The sequence below is a fragment of the Rattus norvegicus genome, chromosome 7 (assembly GCF_036323735.1).
Source record: "Rattus norvegicus strain BN/NHsdMcwi chromosome 7, GRCr8, whole genome shotgun sequence".
Classification (NCBI taxonomy): domain Eukaryota; kingdom Metazoa; phylum Chordata; class Mammalia; order Rodentia; family Muridae; genus Rattus; species Rattus norvegicus.
Genome location: NC_086025.1, coordinates 18,729,812 through 18,749,858, shown reverse-complemented (window position 1 = coordinate 18,749,858; position 20,047 = coordinate 18,729,812). Strand labels below are relative to the sequence as shown.

The 20,047-nt window shown below is 43.9% G+C and overlaps 1 protein-coding gene and 1 pseudogene across 6 annotated transcripts in view; one reads left to right on the top strand and one right to left on the bottom strand.

Moving 5' to 3' along the window:
- The window catches only part of LOC134479845 (putative sperm motility kinase W), a 665,424-nt gene that overhangs the window by 81,776 nt on the left and 563,601 nt on the right, over positions 1-20,047 (bottom strand). The gene's annotated exons all lie outside the window — the stretch shown is intronic.
- Positions 1,788-19,669, top strand: LOC134479634 (nucleolar RNA helicase 2-like; annotated as a pseudogene).

Sequence of the window (20,047 nt, the reverse complement as noted above, 5' to 3'; positions counted from 1 at the left end):
ATACTCAACTTGTAAATGAGTTTAAAGCACACATTCACTTTATACGTTTGCTGCCTGGGTCCAGGTGTCTTTTTGCAGCGAATGTAAGGAACATGCAGACCTTAGTAGCTATTGCTTTAGTGGATCCAATGCACTGAAATTTACTCATTCAAAAGTCAAAGCCAGTGGATATTTTAATGCCCTTTGCTGTTGAGTCTATAACAACATTTGGTAATGTTAAAGGCATGCTATTGAAGGGAAGGGCGATCCACTGTCCTAGACACTTGGAGTACTTACAAATCTCAACAATGACAAGCATGAGCAGTTATCCTGCTATCAGAGGCTTCAGAAATGCAGCTTATCCAAGCTGAAGCCAGTGCTGGCTGAAGCACATAGAGAACAACTGCCCGAGTAACCCCTTCTTCTAAGTGACCCCACATGCTTTCCTGAGCATGGAGCACCTGTGAAGTCAATGTTGAATAAGATAGACTCAGGTAGACTAATTCTGTGGTCTTTTGCTGATTCCACATCTGGGTTACACAGGTATTTGTTTACGTCTTCTCAGGCAATGCCACCTTGGTGCACATATAATGCTTTAATGTGAGAAGATAGAGGAATATTAATAAGAATATTTGATTTTGATCCTAGTAAGCAAGCACTATTACCTTCATATATCAGTCTGCAATTTGCAAAATGCATTGATGTTTAATGTCTCAATAAACAATGTCAAGATAGTGGCAATACTTTATGTCCGGCACTATGTGCCCAAATAGAATTCTTTGACTCCTCCTCTTGCAGCAGCCCCTCCTCCATTCTGAGGTCAAAAAGTTTCCTTCTGGAACATACTGAGTATCTAGCTGGAAAGGATTTGATGTTACTAGAACCTAGAAGAGGTTAATGGTAATAGGATGATGTAGTGTACAATGTCAATGTTGTGATGAACACTCCCATACAAGCATACCATTTCATTTCCTACTGCGTCCTCCCTGATTTAGAGGACCTAGGTTCTTGGAAGATATGGGTGGGTGGGGGGTTGTGGATTGTCTTCAGATAGTTTTGAAATAACAGGGAAGCTCTCTTTATCCCCATTCTGATGAGACACCCAATTTTCTGAGAGGGTGATGAAGGTTTCCTTGTCCAAGTCTTCCTCAGGCGACAGTGGAATTTCCTGTTCTGATGTGCTCATGTGTTCACAGGGGCAGACCCATCTACAGAATACAGGGCACAGGCAGTATCTGCTCCTCCTCTTGGGACAGTGTAGAGCAATGGAAAGCATGGGAGCTCTTCTTGCCCTCCTGTGTCCTGACAGAGTCAGGGCAGCAGGTCCATGCTCTCCTGAAGGCTGGTAAAGGAGGAGGACACTGTTGGGCTCACAGGCCGTTCCGTTGGGTGGAAGACAAGACATGAAGGGGTGTGCAGGAGTCGGGGTGGTGGAGCACCTGGATCCACAGGCTTGGATGAAGTCTTAGATCCATGCTCACATCTTGTGTCTGTTCTTCTAGAGTAGTTAGGGCCCCATCTTTTCCATTTACTTTTTTGGGGGGTTCCAGTTACTTGACATGAAACTCCATGATTCAAAGCCTGTCCATAATGTTAGAATCTGGAGAAGTCACAGTCTACATATTAACTTCACATTCGTTACCCATGAATGTCCCTCCATGTTTTCTATGGAGGAACTCAACTTTGGGGAAAATGTGAGTGTCTGGGGATTTAGATTTCAATTTGCCAAGAGAAGTGAGTTGCAATGTCATAGGTCACTGTGACAATATTTGTCTCTTCCATGGTGTTTACTCTCAGTGCCTGCGAACATGTGGTCAGGTAATATAAGAGCATGCCCAAACTGTCCGCATCTGCCTTTTTTGCCATCAAATGGCTCATCTAGTGTGAGGTCTACAGCATAATTCCCTTGGACCCATGCTGCCTTTTCAGGAAGATGCAAAGTCTGCATTGAGGTTCAGGTCATCTCTGTCTATTTCTCATCAACCTCTGACTCGGTGAGGATATTCTGGTGTTTTATGTTTGCATAGACAAAGTCAAGGGTGTTTCAATACATTATGGCTGTCACTATTTGCACAAATATTTTTACCCCATCTTCCTGCTTGGGGCCTCCTCCATTATTAGTTCAAGAAGTCCCCTGCTGGAGCACACTCAGTATCTAGATTGACCCCCTTTGATTTTAGTAGGTCCTAGAAGAGGCTAATGACTGTAGCATGGTATAGTGAAGAAGGTCAAGAAGTGATACACCATCCCGTACTTGCCTAGAAATTCATGGGTTCTGTGTCCTGCCTTGTCAGTGGACCCATATTCTTGAGAGATATGTAGTAGGATTTTGTCTCAGAGACTCCTTGAGGCAACAGATTCTTGACAGGAAACCCCTGATATTCTTGTCTAGTCCCTTGAAGCACACAATCCTCTGAGGCTTTACTTAGAGCTCCTTGTCTAAGAATTACTTAGATTGCAGGGGCATTTGCTCTTCTGGTATGCTGATGTGGGCTCAGTGGGTAGACAAATCTCCAGTAATGGAGGGAGGGCACAGGCAGTCTCTGTGCTCCTCTTCTTGGGACACTGTAATGTAGTGGCAGGCATGGAAGCACTTCTTGCCACTACTGGCCTTATTGTGTCAGGGCAGGAGGCCCATGCTCTCCTAGGGCTGGATATGAATGAGGCTAAAGTTGGGGTTACTCCCCTTTCTCTTTGGTGGAGGAAGAGAATAAAGGGATGTGCTCATGATTTGGGTGGCATAGGGCATGTAAGCCCGGTAATGACAAAAGTCTTAGATCCATGCTCAAGTGCCCTCTGTTCCTGTTCTTTTAAATTTAAATATGTCCCCCATCATTTTACGGTAGTTTTACTTGTTCAAGGATTTAATTTCCTGCAACTATAAAATTCCATACCTCAGAGCATGTCTACAGTTTGAGAATCTGGATAGGTGACAGTCGAGCTAAGTACTTCACATTTCCTCTCATTACACAAAAATGTCTCTCAATGTTCTCAATGGAGGGCCTTATCTGGGTAAACTCTAAGAATTTGGTGCATCAGGTTTCCGGTTGCCAGAAGTGAGTTACAATGTAATAGGTCCCTGTGACAATCTATTTCTGATCTCTTTCGTGGTCCTTCCACTAAAGAAATGTGACCCTGTGGTGATATAATAGAGTAGCTTGCCCACAATCTACCCATCTGCCTCCATGCCATCCTGTGGCTCTCCTAGTGTGAGCTCTGGAGCATAAAATCCTTGGTCCCATGCTGCCATTTCAGTGAGGGGCTGTGTCTGCATTGATGGGCTGGTGAGGTCTATGAATTTTACACTATCCATTGCATCTTTGTGGATATTCTGGAATTTTATGTCTGGATGGACAAGTTCAATTTTTGTGGCAGTATTTTATTGATGCCCATAAGTGTCCAAGTATTTTCTATGATCTTCCTTCTGCAACATGCCCCCCTCCACTCTTTGGTCAAGGACGTTTTCTTCTGGAGCATTCTCAGAAAGTAGATGGATCTGAATCGACATTCCTAGAACCTGATAGAGGCTATTGATATTAGAATGGAATAGTGTTTTCATTGTTTATATTTGTGACTGGATCCTTACAATGAGATATTTGATGACCTCTACAGTTTTATAATCACTAACGCCTGTGTTTTTATGTGGCAGGCAGGATTCATGATCTCAAATGCACCCTGGCCAATTGGAAAAAGTATCACATACTGACTCCTGAGTTGTTTTTTCCTGTGGTGCTGGCCATAAGGCTAGGTTTCTTGGATGACTACTGACACTACACTATTTAACCCTTGCTTCCCATGCCTTCTTCCTGATCTATTAATTTTTCAATTATATATGTTCTCATCATTGAACTTTGCTCGTTTGTCAGACAGGGTTCCTCAGAACTGGACATAACGTACAGATTCTATCAGATACTCCTATCTCTACACAAATATCTCCAAGACACTACCTGACATATCCCTACCTAACTTTATAAGAAACTGGGGATAATTCTACCCTGATTTAATCAGACCGAATTTTCCTATCTTCTACTGTTCTCACAGTTCATCTGATTGGTTTAGAGAGATGTCAATTTTGAGATATTGGTTATGGGCCCCAAGACTATTTTTCTTCCACTTAAGAATTTTAGAGGCAGTCAGGGGATTCAGTTGCTCAGAGTTATTCTCTGTCCCTGGAGGAAGGCAGGTTGCAAGAGATGCGCTCCATTTGGGGAAGAACATAATTGCAGATAGACAGTCTATGTTCAAAAAAGATGGCAGTTGACAACAGATTCCATATGTACAGGGAGGTAGGCTCCCTGTTGGAGAAAGATGCTCATTGTACAATAAAAAGGCATTTGGAGAGAAATGCCAATGTACAGATGAGATGGCAGTTGGTGTCAATATTGTATGTTCTGAAGCTCTTCTCACAAACAGCTGGGCTCATCCAGAGGTCCAGTGGTGACTCTTGGATTGTTGCTGAGTTTGTCTCACCAATGGAGGCATCGACCAAGGAGATGGGAAAATACCTATGGAGAACTGCCACATAGTAAAAGACTTACTCCCAATTTTAGGAGCTAAGTGCCCTCTGTATTCAGATATTCCTAAATTAACCCTCCTAATATACATAACCTGCTTTAGAAATCCTTCCATGTTCCTGTAGAATGTTTTCCATTAGACAGACACTGGGACCCCTGAAGACCTCAGGGAATATACAGGTCTGATTTTCCTTGCCTAAGTTTAAGGGACTCAAAATGTATTGAGTAACTTGAGCTGACAATTCTGACCACTCATTTCCCAACATTTGAATATATGAACCGACTCTTTATGGAACCATAATATAAATGATGTTCATTTTGAACCACATCCCCCCTAGGCAGGCTGGGGCCTCCCTTACTCCAGCAGAAATAGGCTTGAGGGGTTGCTGGACAAGGCAACATCTAGTGCTCTTGTTCTCCATGGGGCCAAGTGGCTGCATCCTTTATGGAGCATGAGCTGAGGCCACAGTATCTCAGCTCCACGTCTCAGGTTACTGCCTTACCTACTCCACCCCAGTGTACTTTACGTAGCCTTGTTAGAACTGAGAAAGTAGACACACAACAGTAAAGAATGGCAACTGCAGACCTCAGCCCCTGTGAACAGGGCCCATTCGGAATAGAAGGGTAAACTTGGTGGAAAGACACAGATGGCTCAGCAGAGTGTTTACTTTCCTCCTGCCATTTTGGTCACAGTGAAGAGAAGGTGACTGAGGGAGGACAACAACAGGTGAGCTAGGGATATTTCTCAACAACAACAATGACAACAACAACAACAACAAGTGACTTTGTGATAGGCAGAGGACTCTGAAACTATGGCAAGGCCTGTCTGCTGAGGCTAGGGTACATGTAGTGGCTCTGGCATCTTCTCAGCTGGCTGAAGAAACAGGACATGGTTAATTGAGGAGAGAACAGAGTTCATGCAATAAAGATCCAAATCCTCCTGGACTGGGACAGGAAATAAAGCTTGAAATGTGACCATCGGTGCCTGTGATGAGAGTTGAAAGACAATGAGAGCTAACTGTCCCTAGAGAGGAGAGCAGAGTATGTGTGTCTGTCTGGCAAAATGTCCAGCAGCCCTCTATGTTGGGAGAGGGGATTACTGGAAAGACAGAATATAACTCTCAGAGACAAAGGTTACCACTACTGGGCACATACACAAAAGTCCCCTACATATAGCAAGGACACATGTTCCACTATATTGATAAATCCCTTATTTGTAACAGCCAAGCTGGAAACAAACCAAAAGTCCCTCAGTAGCAGAATGGATCAGAAAATGTGGTCCATTTACACAGTAGAATACTAGTCAGGTATTAAATACAATGACTTCATAAAATCTCAGGCAAATGGATGGAGCTAGAAAATATCATGCTGAGTGAGGTAACCCAGTCACAAAAAACCCACACACTTTGTACTCACTGAAAAGAGGATATTATCCAAAAAGCTCACAATACCCATGATAAAATCCACAGACCATATGGAGCTAAGGAGGAAGGAAGACCAGGGTGTGGATGCTTCAGTTCTGCATTGAAGAGGTTACAGGATTATGGCAGGAGGTGGAGGAATAAGGGGACCAGGGAGGGAGACAGGAGGAGGAGGAAATAAGGGGGCAATATAAGATAGTGGAGGAGATGGTAAACAGGAAGTGAGGTTTAGGAAATGGATAAAAATATGTAACAGGGATTACAAACTGGACATGGCCACCAGAGGGTCCCACAGACCAGGAAATGAGAGGCTCCTAGGACCACTGAGAATGGCTTTGCCTAAATATGCAGAGAACAGGGACATAGATCCTGAAGAGACCACCTCCAGTATATAGGCACAGTCCCCAATGGAGGGCTGAGCCTGCCCATCTCAAAAGTATTTTACCCAGAAATGTTCCTGTCCACAAGAAGAACAAGGACAAAATATGGAGCAGAGACTGAAGGAAGGGTCCTCAAGGAACTTTCCTACTTGGGAATCCACACTGTGTGCAGACACCAAACCTGAAACTGTTGTCTTTGTCATGAGGCGCTTGCTAACAGGAACCTGGTTTGACTGATTCTTGGGAGGCCTGGTTATCAACTGAGCAATGCAGATGTGGATGCTTGGAGCTAACCATCAGACTGAACTCAGGGACCCTGGTGGAGCAGCTGTCACAGGGACTGCAGAAGGAGAGGGTTATTGTAACCCAATAGGAAGAAATACATTGGCCTAACTAACAACCCAGAAGCCCCAGAGTCTTAATCACCGAACACTGTGTGTACAAGGACGAATCCATGGCTACAAATATCTATTTATCATAGAACAGAATTGCCTGACAGCAAGGGGAGGATAGCCCCTTGGTCCTGTAGAGGTTTGATTCCCCCAGCATAGGGGTAAACTGGAGAATTGGGAGGGGGTTGGGGGGGTGGGCGAGCACCTACATATAGACATAGCAGAGGGCTGTGAGGGCAGATGTGGGATGGGGCTTATGTGAGATAACATTTGACATGTGAATGAATAGAATGCTTACTAAATAAAAGAAATTAAACAAAGAACAAAATGGTTAGGGCTGTTCAGTCCATACTACACGAGTCTCCAGGTTCTCCTGGACTTGACAATAGTTTATGGAATCATGGGAACAAAGTTCCAAGCCCACAGAGACAATGCCTTATATATATTCAATATTACTTAGCATCTCGAGGCTCACCTATTCCTTCCCGTTCCTTCCTCTAACATTAACAAACATTGATCCCCTCAACATGAGCTTCAAGTGTGTCCCTCATAACCTTCCATGTATCAGCAAATCAGGAAATCTGCTAGTAGACCGCGGTCTCACTTGACTCTACCGGACAGTCAGGCATTCATAAAAGAAGGCTCCCCACAAGGCAGGTGGGTCTTACCTCAGAAAAGACACAAAGTTCCTGCTTGTACAGCATCTTGTATCCAGTAAGCTAAACCAGAGCTAGGCACTATGGTAACAATCAATCTTGGGGTATGAAATGCCCTCTTGGGTTCTGAGAATACATTCTCACCCACTAATCTGTGTCCTATCCCTTCTCCAACTTTCATGACCCCCTAGATTTCACTAGGAGTTACCACTTGGAATGGTTGCTTTAGATTAAAGATCCAAGCCAGGGTGAAGACCAGAATACAAAGCAAATCATGGCTTCCTACTTCTCTATATACAGAGACAGATGGAGAGGTATTGCAAATAATCTAGCAAAACAAGACAGAGCCCAAGCAGTCCATATGGTTACTGACCCTATGGATGCCTTAGCAGGTAGAGCCCAATCCACTGAGCCCTTGCAGACATGTGGATAGAATAGCTACAGGCCTAAGTCTTCAAAGAGGGTAAACTCTTCACTCAGACTCTGTTTAAAAATAGATTAGAACAAAGCCCCTGTAAGATGGCCTTCTGAGTGAGTGCAGCCCTATTGGGGTGAACCACACCAGGTGTCTGTGAGTCATGGAACTGTTTCAAGGTGACAGGCACAGGAGATCTCTGGATCCAGTCTCACATCCATCTCATACTTGGAATATCCCATCAGCACCTGCTCTACCTGAGTTGTTGTCTTGGGATTTAGAACATCTGGTGGGAAAAGACTAGGTCACCCAGCAAAAGGCTTTAAAAGACAGGGTCTTATGGCTTAGACTTTTTTAAAAAGCCTTGGTATTAACATCATGGAGGGAGCAATAGGCAATCCCCTGACCAGTGGCTTATATCAACACTTCGTAGATTGAGGACCTGGGAGAATTCAAATCATGCCAAGCCAACAAGTTAGAGGGTCCCTAGGAAAAGCTACCAGAAGCATTGTCCTCTTAAACAGGCAGAGGCACACACACACCTTTTCCTTGACAAACATGACAGCATGTCAGTCTTGTACCAGTGTGCATATACCTAGGGAGGAAGCATTCTACCTCTTCAGATCTTATGTTGCATGAGGTACAAATAAAGGGGTCTGACTTTTCCACCTGGAGCCACCAAAGAGATATTCACTGAGAAGCCTGTTGCTCCCAAACAAGCTGAAGCTGAACTCCTAGTGTCCATCTGGATGTGCTTATCTCCAAGGTCCAGCAGCTGGAACTTAAGTGATGTGGCCTGGGAAAGAACCGAGAATGCACCTTGCTCTCGTGTTGTTTCATGGCTAGACATCTTTCTGCATAAACTCCAGCATCACAAAGTCACCTTTTGTTCTCCTGTCTATGTTGAAGGACTTTGATGACCACAACTCCTCTGTTCTCTGAAAGAGGCTCTGTTGGCTTAGTGTAGGGCAGCAGGCTGGCAGGGTTGAAGTTAACAGTACTGGATATGGCACTAGTCCAGGATAACTGCCTGATTATTTGGGCTTTGTACTTTCACCTCCGTTGCCCAGTAGGAGGGCAACACAGCATGGAGCATGGACCTTCTCTGTAATCTCCCTGACACAGGACCAGGCATCATTCTTCCCTGTTCCTCTCCTGGTGTTTCAGGCTTCCCCTCTGGGGTCTCTCTTATCTTTAGTAGCGTTTCTCTCACACAGTCATGCTTATTTTAAAACTTTTAAGCAGTCTCCAGGAATCAGGACCTATTTCTATCCTCAAATCTTTTAACCCTTTTTAGATTCTTTTCCAAGATCTGAGGCCAAACACCCAACAACAGCAAAATTTCCTAATAGCCCCCATCAGTTCTACCATGAGCTCGGCAAACACTTTTACGGGTCTCATGGTCCTGGTAAGTGTTGGTACCTAATATGTTTAGAAATAGGTATGGAGAAAGGTGGAGATATATTTTTGAGCTTGACTGTCTTGTCTAAAACAAGACAGCAACCAAATAGTAATAACTGGGAACCAGAGCTCACCATATAGGAGGGACAAAGGTCAGATTTATAGAGTGGGGCTGAAAAAAACTGATACTGGTTTTGTTTGTTATGAGTGATATGAGCAATCCACAATTACCAGTGCCCTGAAAGAGGGGCAAGTCTTTAGTCAGCTCTTTTCTGTGCAAGTGTGAGTTGTCTTGCACAAGAAAGCTGCTCCTCAACACAGAAAAAGTGGTCAGTGTAGCTGGTTCATCTTAGTCACCAGATTCCAAACACCAGGACCAACAGTTGGCTACCTGACTCCAAAACAAGGACACTGTATTTCAGACTTGGTCTGGAGTTTTTCATGCTAAAAAAGAGAGAACATAAGGATGCTCTCCAGTAAAACTCCCCTGAGGCATGTCAGACACTGCCCAACATTGCCTGGCACTGCCACCTGTTGCCCATTCAGTGATGTGGACAAGAAAAAGACACCCTCCTCTGCCTTTGTACCTCACCACCTATGGCATGCATGACACTTGACTCTGGTGTGACTAGAACAGGAGAGCAGCCCCTGTCACCCACCTGCTAGAACACTCAGGAGTTCAGGTCCTTAACCTTGCTTGGGCAGCACAATAGATCTAGCCCTGGATAAATGGGCTGTGAATGAAAAGGCCCCAAGGGTTCTGTCTCTTGTCTGCTAGGCAGTGGTGAGGATGATGGAGAAACCCCTCTCCCCTTATTCATCATGATATCTGTGGTAGGCAGGAGAGCTGGCCCTGTGCTCATGTGTAACAGACCTGGCCATGTCCTCACTCGCTGCAATACTCAAGAGACAGGAACTGGCACTTCACCTGAAGAGTAGGGTGTCACTGGCCATGTTTTCAGGGACTACAAGGTAAGCAGTCTCCTTGAAGGGTGCTAAAGCCATCAGCCTGACAAGATACTTCTCAGGCACAAATCCAGGACTTTTTTTTTTTTTATTAACTTGAGTATTTCTTATATACATTTCAAGTGTTATTCCCTTTCCCGGTTTCCGGGCAAACATCCCCCTCCCCCTCCCCTTCCTTATGGGTGTTCCCCTCCCAACCCTCCCCCCATTGCCGCCCTCCCCCCATAGTCTAGTTCACTGGGGGTTCAGTCTTAGCAGGACCCAGGGCTTCCCCTTCCACTGGTGCTCTTACTAGGATATTCATTGCTACCTATGGGGTCAGAGTCCAGGGTCAGTCCATGTATAGTCTTTAGGTAGTGGCTTAGTCCCTGGAAGCTCTGGTTGCTTGGCATTGTTGTACATATGGGGACTCGAGCCCCTTCAAGCTCTTCCAGTTCTTTCTCTGATTCCTTCAACGGGGGTCCTATTCTCAGTTCAGTGGTTTGCTGCTGGCATTCGCCTCTGTATTTGCTGTATTCTGGCTGTGTCTCTCAGGAGCGATCTACATCGGGCTCCTGTCGGTCTGCACTTCTTTGCTTCATCCATCTTGTCTAATTGGGTGGCTCTATATGTATGGGCCACATGTGGGGCAGGCTCTGAATGGGTGTTCCTTCAGTCTCTGTTTTAATCTTTGCCTCTCCCTTCCCTGCCAAGGGTATTCTTTTTCCTCATTTAAACAAGGAGTGAAGCATTCACATTTTGATCATCCGTCTTGAGTTTCGTTTGTTCTAGGGATCTAGGGTAATTCAAGCATTTGGGCTAATAGCCACCTATCAATGAGTGCATACCATGTATGTCTTTCTGTGATTGGGTTAGCTCACTCAGGATGATATTTTCCAGTTCCAACCATTTGCCTACTAATTTCATAAACTCGTTTTTGATAGCTGAGTAATATTTCATTGTGTAGATGTACCACATTTTCTGTATCCATTCCTCTGTCGAAGGGCATCTGGGTTCTTTCCAGTTTCTGGCTATTATAAATAAGGCTGCGATGAACATAGTGGAGCACGTGTCTCTTTTATATGTTGAGGCATCTTCTGGGTATATGCCCACGAGAGGTATAGCTGGATCCTCAGGCAGTTCAATGTCCAATTTTCTGAGGAACCTCCAGACTGATTTCCAGAATGGTTTTACCAGTCTGCAATCCCACCAACAATGGAGTAGTGTTCCTCTTTCTCCACATCCTCGCCAGCATCTGCTGTCACCTGAGTTTTTGATCTTAGCCATTCTCACTGGTGTGAGGTGAAATCTCAGGGTTGTTTTGATTTGCATTTCCCTTATGACTAAAGATGTTGAACATTTCTTTAGGTGTTTCTCAGCCATTCGGCATTCCTCAGCTGTGAATTCTTTGTTTAGCTCTGAACCCCATTTTTTAATAGGGTTATTTGTTTCCCTGCGGTCTAACTTCTTGAGTTCTTTGTATATTTTGGATATAAGGCCTCTATCTGTTGTAGGATTGGTAAAGATCTTTTCCCAATCTGTTGGTTGCCGTTTTGTCCTAACCACCGTGTCCTTTACCTTACAGAAGCTTTGCAGTTTTATGAGATCCCATTTGTCGATTCTTGATCTTACAGCATAAGCCATTGGTGTTTTGTTCAGGAAATTTTTTCCAGTGCCCATGTGTTCCAGATGCTTCCCTAGATTTTCTTCTATTAGTTTGAGTGTGTCTGGTTTGATGTGGAGGTCCTTGATCCACTTGGACTTAAGCTTTGTACAGGGTGATAAGCATGGATCGATCTGCATTCTTCTACATGTTGACCTCCAGTTGAACCAGCACCATTTGCTGAAAATGCTATCTTTTTTCCATTGGATGGTTTTGGCTCCTTTGTCAAAAATCAAGTGACCATAGGTGTGTGGGTTCATTTCTGGGTCTTCAATTCTATTCCATTGGTCTATCTGTCTGTCTCTGTACCAATACCATGCAGTTTTTATCACTATTGCTCTGTAATACTGCTTGAATTCAGGGATAGTGATTCCCCCTGAAGTCCTTTTATTGTTGAGGATAGCTTTAGCTATCCTGGGTTTTTTGTTATTCCAGATGAATTTGCAAATTGTTCTGTCTAACTCTTTGAAGAATTGGATTGGTATTTTGATGGGGATTGCATTGAATCTGTAGATCGCTTTTGGTAAAATGGCCATTTTTACTATATTAATCCTGCCAATCCATGAGCATGGGAGATCTTTCGATCTTCTGAGGTCTTCTTCAATTTCTTTCTTCAGTGTCTTGAAGTTCTTATTGTACAGATCTTTTACTTGCTTGGTTAAAGTCACACCGAGGTACTTTATATTATTTGGGTCTATTATGAAGGGTGTCGTTTCCCTAATTTCTTTCTCGGCTTGTTTCTCTTTTGTATAGAGGAAGGCAACTGATTTATTTGAGTTAATTTTATACCCAGCCACTTTGCTGAAGTTGTTTATCAGCTTTAGTAGTTCTCTGGTGGAACTTTTGGGATCACTTAAATATACTATCATGTCATCTGCAAATAGTGATATTTTCACTTCTTCTTTTCCGATCTGTATCCCCTTGATCTCCTTTTGTTGTCTGATTGCTCTGGCTAGAACTTCAAGAACTATATTGAATAAGTAGGGAGAGAGTGGCCAGCCTTGTCTAGTCCCTGACTTTAGTGGGATTGCTTCAAGTTTCTCTCCATTTAGTTTAATGTTAGCAACTGGTTTGCTGTATATGGCTTTTACTATGTTTAGGTATGGGCCTTGAATTCCTATTCTTTCCAGGACTTTTATCATGAAGGGGTGTTGAATTTTGTCAAATGCTTTCTCAGCATCTAATGAAATGATCATGTGGTTTTGTTCTTTCAGTTTGTTTATATAATGGATCACGTTGATGGTTTTCCTTATATTAAACCATCCCTGCATGCCTGGGATGAAGCCTACTTGATCATGGTGGATGATTGTTTTGATGTGCTCTTGGATTCGGTTTGCCAGAATTTTATTGAGTATTTTTGCGTCGATATTCATAAGGGAAATTGGTCTGAAGTTCTCTTTCTTTGTTGTGTCTTTGTGTGGTTTAGGTATAAGAGTAATTGTGGCTTCGTAGAAGGAATTCGGTAGTGCTCCATCTGTTTCAATTTTGTGGAATAGTTTGGATAATATTGGTATGAGGTCTCCTATGAAGGTTTGATAGAATTCTGCACTAAACCCGTCTGGACCTGGGCTCTTTTTGGTTGGGAGACCTTTATTTTTTTTTTTTTTGGTTCTTTTTTTCGGAGCTGGGGACCGAACCCAGGGCCTTGCGCTTCCTAGGTAAGCGCTCTACCACTGAGCTAAATCCCCAGCCCCAGTTGGGAGACCTTTAATGACTGCTTCTATTTCCTTAGGAGTTATGGGGTTGTTTAACTGGTTTATCTGTTCCTGATTTAACTTCGATACCTGGTATCTGTCTAGGAAATTGTCCATTTCCTGAAGATTTTCAAGTTTTGTTGAATATAGGTTTTTATAGTAAGATCTGATGATTTTTTGAATTTCCTCTGAATCTGTAGTTATGTCTCCCTTTTCATTTCTGATTTTGTTAATTTGGACGCACTCTCTGTGTCCTCTCGTTAGTCTGGCTAAGGGTTTATCTATCTTGTTGATTTTCTCAAAGAACCAACTTTTGGTTCTGTTGATTCTTTCTATGGTCCTTTTTGTTTCTACTTGGTTGATTTCAGCTCTGAGTTTGATTATTTCCTACCTTCTACTCCTCCTGGGTGTATTTGCTTCTTTTTGTTCTAGAGCTTTTAGGTGTGCTGTCAAGCTGCTGACATATGCTCTTTCCTGTTTCTTTCTGCAGGCACTCAGCGCTATGAGTTTTCCTCTTAGCACAGCTTTCATTGTGTCCCATAAGTTTGGGTATGTTGTATCTTCATTTTCATTAAATTCTAAAAAGTTTTTAATTTCTTTCTTTATTTCTTCCTTGACCAGGTTATCATTGAGTAGAGCATTGTTCAATTTCCACGTATATGTGGGCATTCTTCCTTGATTGTTATTGAAGACCAGTTTTAGGCCGTGTTGGTCCGATAGCACACATGGGATTATTTCTATCTTTCTGTACCTGTTGAGGCCCGTTTTTTGACCAATTATATGGTCAATTTTGGAGAAAGTACCATGAGGAGCTGAGAAGAAGGTATATCCTTTTGCTTTAGGATAGAATGCTCTATAAATATCCGTTAAGTCCATTTGGCTCATGACTTCTCTTAGTCTGTCGACATCACTGTTTAATTTCTGTTTCCATGATCTGTCCATTGATGAGAGTGGGGTGTTGAAATCTCCCACTATTATTGTGTGAGGTGCAATGTGTGTTTTGAGCTTTAGTAAGGTTTCTTTTACGTATGTAGGTGCCCTTGTATTTGGGGCATAGATATTTAGGATTGAGAGTTCATCTTGGTGGATTTTTCCTTTGATGAATATGAAGTGTCCTTCCTTATCTTTTTGGATGACTTTTAGTTGGAAATTGATTTTATTTGATATTAGAATGGCTACTCCAGCTTGCTTCTTCTGACCATTTGCTTGGAAAGTTGTTTTCCAGCCTTTCACTCTGAGGTAGTGTCTGTCTTTGTCTCTGAGGTGTGTTTCCTGTATCTAGCTATTGGTGAACTTCTGGAGTGCATGCAGGGCCAGTTTTATAGATCTAAATGTCCAGAATGTCTATGATACCGATAACCACCATGACAACAAAATGTCTGAGAAGAGGTCCATTGAAATTCCAGTGTTGATAGAGTGGCTGAAGACTCATAAAACACCAAACAACCACTATAATGAAAATTTGCAGATGAGGAGGTGTGAAAGCCATGGTGACATATTATAGCTTCAACAACAATCATTTTCCACTATTATTGGGGAAGATGGCATGGGTTAAGTATGGACAGGAGAGGAGAGGGAGATAGTGAGATTGTGTCTTGTGATAGGAAATACACACACAGGGGGGGGGGGAGAGAAAGAGAGAGAGAGAGAGAGAGAGCGCAGACAAGTGAGCAGGTGAAATTGAATAATGTTAAGCGCTAGAAAGATCTTTAATGCCAAAGGGGTAGTTAACTAGTCAATGTCTGAGAAATAGCGGTGTTGTTTGAAATACAAACTCACAGTGATTGTCAGCATATGCATGAGAGTAAGCAAGCTCATACCAGAGGGTATCTTATGAACAGGGAAGTGGGGATAAGGACTGGAAATCCAACTACAAGGTGAGAGACCATTGGCACTTGACAGCTGCTGGGAGAGGGAAAGGCTGTTTTTAATGCCAAACCCTGAGAGGTCAATGATTCTCCAACTCACACTTCATGACTGAGATTAGTTGGTAACAAAAACTGGACCTGGTCGAGAGATATGAAGGGAAAGGGAGAGGCAGAGGGAGGGGGAAAGGGAAGGGGAGGCAGAGGAGGAGCAAAACAGGGAAGGGAGGGAGAGCGAGAGGTTGAAGAAGAGGAGGAGGATCAGAGGGGATGAAAAGGAGAGTGAGACTGGTCTTCAGTCTGGACAAACCAACCTCTGTTGACTAGTTTTGTTCTTGATGCTTCCCTAGGACACTTTCAGAGGCACAGTGCCATTACCTACGTTTACTCAGCTGGAGCCCTGTTTTCTACATCTTCTGACTCCTGGATCCCCAAGGGCTGTGACTGATAGGGCACACATCGGGTTAATAGGGGACTAAGGGGCATTTGAGGACTCCCATCACTGAAGAAGGGTTCATCGTTTCTCAGAACTGCATTCACGGCTGTGATTTAATAGAGCTCGGTGATGACAGGTTGAGTGTTTTCAGCTTTGCAGTGTGCCTAGCATTCTGTCTTCATCTGCATCATGACTGTGATCCACATGTAATGTCTCACTAGGAAATATTTGATTGCAGAAGAAGGAAGCCACACTAGCTGTGTGTAATTCTTGTCCCCAGTGGTTCAGCTTTTATCCATACTTAGAGGATCAGAACTTGTAAGACGCTCAACCACAGGTGCAGAGACCATCACACCCAGTTAGCACAGTGTCTGGTAGGGGAATCCACCTAGAGATGTAGATTCACAGGTCACCTCCACCACTGAGGCTCTAGTCAGGACCCGGAGCTGATTTACCTTAGATTCAGTTGAAGGAGATGGGGGAGGGGACAAAAATCACTGGAAGAGTCTGTAGTCTGAAAGACTTGCTTTCTCTGGAAAGTGTGGCAGGCATTGGTAATATTTATGTGACTTGGAAAGGAGAGTAGACACATGACTAATGGAATGACTCTAGAGTTGACAGGGAATTCTCTGACTTCCATTTCTCCTTCTGTGAGAAAATAATGAAGACTTAAATAATGAATAACTTAAGGAATGGTTTGTCCTGGCTCAGATGTAATGATGATACAGTATCTCATGGTGGGAAAAGCAGGGTATCCGCAGAAAAAGCAACTGATTTCCCTGTGTTCATGGTCAGGAATCCCAGGCAGCAGATGCTTGAGAATCTTGTTGCTTTCACAGTTTGATGCAGCTGGAAATGCACCCTGAGGAAATGTTCCAAAAATCATGCAGGGTGGGCCTTATGTTCCTTACAGAGAAACATCTCAAAAACACTCACAGATACTTGCCTAAAGGTTGGCACCTAAGCACCTGTCACAGTCACAAAGAAGGTTGATTTCTGGGAATGTAAGGAGCCCGTAGAAAGAAGTACTTTACGTTCAGAAAGTTTATTGTTTGATCAAGACAAATGCTGACCAAAAAAGGAGCTGGGTGGACATGGAGCAAAGAGCTTGGAAACTGCGTGTGTTTGTTTGTACTTGCGTGGCAAATGGAGGGGCACTATTGGAGGTGTGTGCTTGTTTGAATACGTGTGTCACTGTATGCCTGTGTTTGGAGATTCTCCTCCTATCTGCCTGGAAGGAGTTTTCCGTTTGCCTTTGGAGCATGATGTACAACACTCAGCGCCTCAACTGCGCTGCCTGGCTAGAAGCTGCCTAACTTCCCACCATAATGATTTAGACGGAAACTCACAACCATTGAGCCAGCCACAAGAAAATATTGTACATGACAAGGCAGTAATATAGTACCTTTGTCATGGTGTGTTTTCAGAGTAGTAGAAATTCTAACAGAAATTGCAGGGGAAGTAAGCATCATCTCTTTCCAAGGGAAGAAATTATTGAGAGATGCAGAGTGGATCACAAGTAGAAGGCTGCTGTGTCGCTCTCTCTCCTTTGCACACAGTTGAGGGACTGGCAGACCTGCGTAGCTCACACTGAAAAATACCAGGAAACTCCCCAGTGCATCCAAGTAGGGAGAAGACAGGGCTGAGGAGAGCAAGGAGATGCTGCCAATGCAAGCAGGAGGAAAAGTAGAAAGGAGAAGCCAAAATCGAAGACAGAAGAAGCAACGAAAGGAATGGAAAAGACTTGTTCCTCCAGAGCAAAAGCAGTGAAAGAGAAAGGGCCTTCTGAAGTTGATGTGTGTTCTGCTAAATCCAACAAGGACAAGAAGGAGGATGAGCCTCAAGACCACAATGCTTGTAAAAGCAAAACATCCCAGAAGAAAAGGAGTCCCTTGAGAAGAAAACAGCCAATGGGAAAAAAAATAAAACAGAGACAAAAACCAGGAAGTTTCTGAAGCAGAGGCAGACATGCCCAAGCCCAAGAAGAAGAAAGGGAAAGAAGTTAATGAGACAAGGGAGAGAAGAGCCCAGGCTCAAGAATGTCCTCTCCCATTCCGAACCAAACTCCAACTCCAGGGATGCTCCTGGGGAAGAAAATAGTAATGAGATAGAAAAGGAAATACTCATGGAGAAGAAAGGATTCTCTCTAATTTTCCCATACCCGAGGAGACTGTCAAGCTTCTCAAAGCTCAAAGCTTGAGGGGTGAACTACCCATTTTTTCTAAAAGCCAAGACATTCCATCATGTATACAGTGAGACAGACTTCATTGCCCAGGCATGGACAGTAAGCAGGAAGTCCTTCTCCTTTGCCGTCCCTTTGATTGGGTAACTTAAAGGTGGACTACAAGAGAGGAAGAGAGGCCAAGCCAATCAGATACTAGTGCTGCATCTACAAGAGAATTAGCAAATCAAATGACCAAAGACTTCAGTGACATCGATAAAAGCTATCAGTGTTTTTTATGGTGAAACTCCCTATGGTGGTCAACAAGAACAAGTGCAGAGTGGGATTGATATCCTGGTTGGGACCCCAGCTCATATTGAGGATCACTTGCAGAATGACAAGCTAGATCTCACCAAACTTTAACATGTTGTCCTGGATGAAGACGACCAGATGTTAGATATTGGTTTGAAGATCAAGTGGAAGAAATTTTATGTATAGCATACAAGAACGATTCTGAAGGCAACCCGCAAACATTGCTTTTTCTCTGCAACATGGTCTCATTGGGTATTTAATGTTGCTAAGAAATACACAAAACCTACATATGAACGGGTGGACCTGATTGGGAAAAGACTCAGAAAGCAGCCTTAACTGTGGAGCACAGGAGACAGAGAGGACAGTGGTGAGTAGGGATGTGTTCCGAGGGTACAGTGGTCATCAAGGGGACATGTTCAACTTCTGTGAAACCAAGGACGGTGGCAGGAGCTGTCACAAAACACATGCATAAAGCAGGAATGCCCAGTCCTTACATGGGGACATTCTGCAGAAGCAAAAGGAAATCACCCTGAAAGGTGCTGAAATGGCAGTTTTGTGGGTTTACTGGCTGCAAGTGGGTTAGACATCCCCGAGGGTGACCTGGTTGTTCACAGCTGTACACCAATGGAAATGGAGTCTTTGATCTTTCAAGAAGAACAGGCAGAGCTGGAAGGATAGGGGTTTAAACTGCTTTTACCAAAGAAGAGTACCAGTTACCCCAGGTGGTGCAGAAAGCTAGCACTAAGTTTGAACGGATAGGTCTTCCTTCTGAAACAAATAATGAAAGCCTCCAGCAAAGATGCCATCAGACTATTGGACTCTGTGCCCCCACTGCCGTTGGCCATTTCAAGCGGTCGGCTGAGACGCTGACTGAGGAGAAAGGAGCTGTAGAGACCTGGCAGCTGCTCTATCTCCACAGATCAGGGGCCACATCGGTCGACCAGTGCTCCCTGATCCACTGCCCAGCAGCCTTTGAGACCGTGATACTGCAGTGCTTTGTTGAGATGTCCAACTTAGCTATGCTTGGAAGGAACTCGAGGAGCAGCTAGGCAAGAACATCGATGCCAAAATGAAGGGGATGGTCTTCCTCAAAGGAAAACCGGAAGTTTGTTTTGATGTCTGCACTGAAGCAGACACAAAAACACAGGTGAAGTGGCACGGTTGGAGATGCTGTCAGCTCACCATGGCCACTGAGGAGCCAGAGCTGAAAGGACCCCCAGAAAGATATCAAGGGGGCATGGGCAGCGGATGGCAGCCATGGTGATTTCATGGGACAGCAGGGTGGAAGCAGGAACTTCCTGGATCAGGGCAGGGACAGCAAGGAGGAAGTAGAAACTTCAGAGGACAATGACCAAGAGGTGACAATAAAAGGTACCAGATCCACAAAGAAAGGCCAGAAGTGGAGTTTATAGTAAAGTATTTGGTCAGTGAGTAAGAGCCAAGAAGAAACTCTTCACAATGGGCACCCCAGGGTCCCTCCTGCTCTCAAGTCCCCAGTGCTTCATTCCTTTTAGATGATTTATCAGCTCCCCTTCCTTGCAGAGAGGCTTCTGACCTGTCTGAGTAACCGTCATTCTGTCTTCCTTTTGGAAATAAGTAGGAATGGATGAATGAATGAATGAATGAATGAATGAGTGAATGAGTGAATGAATGAGTGAATGAATGAGTGAATGCATCCATACATAGTGTGAGGACGACAAAGTAATCGATCTGATATTGGGCCCTCAATGCACTTCCCAGGTGCTGCTCCTCTAACTGGAGCCTCAGGAGCCAATAGAGCAGCTGGGGAGGTGATCAAAGTCTCTCTCAGGTT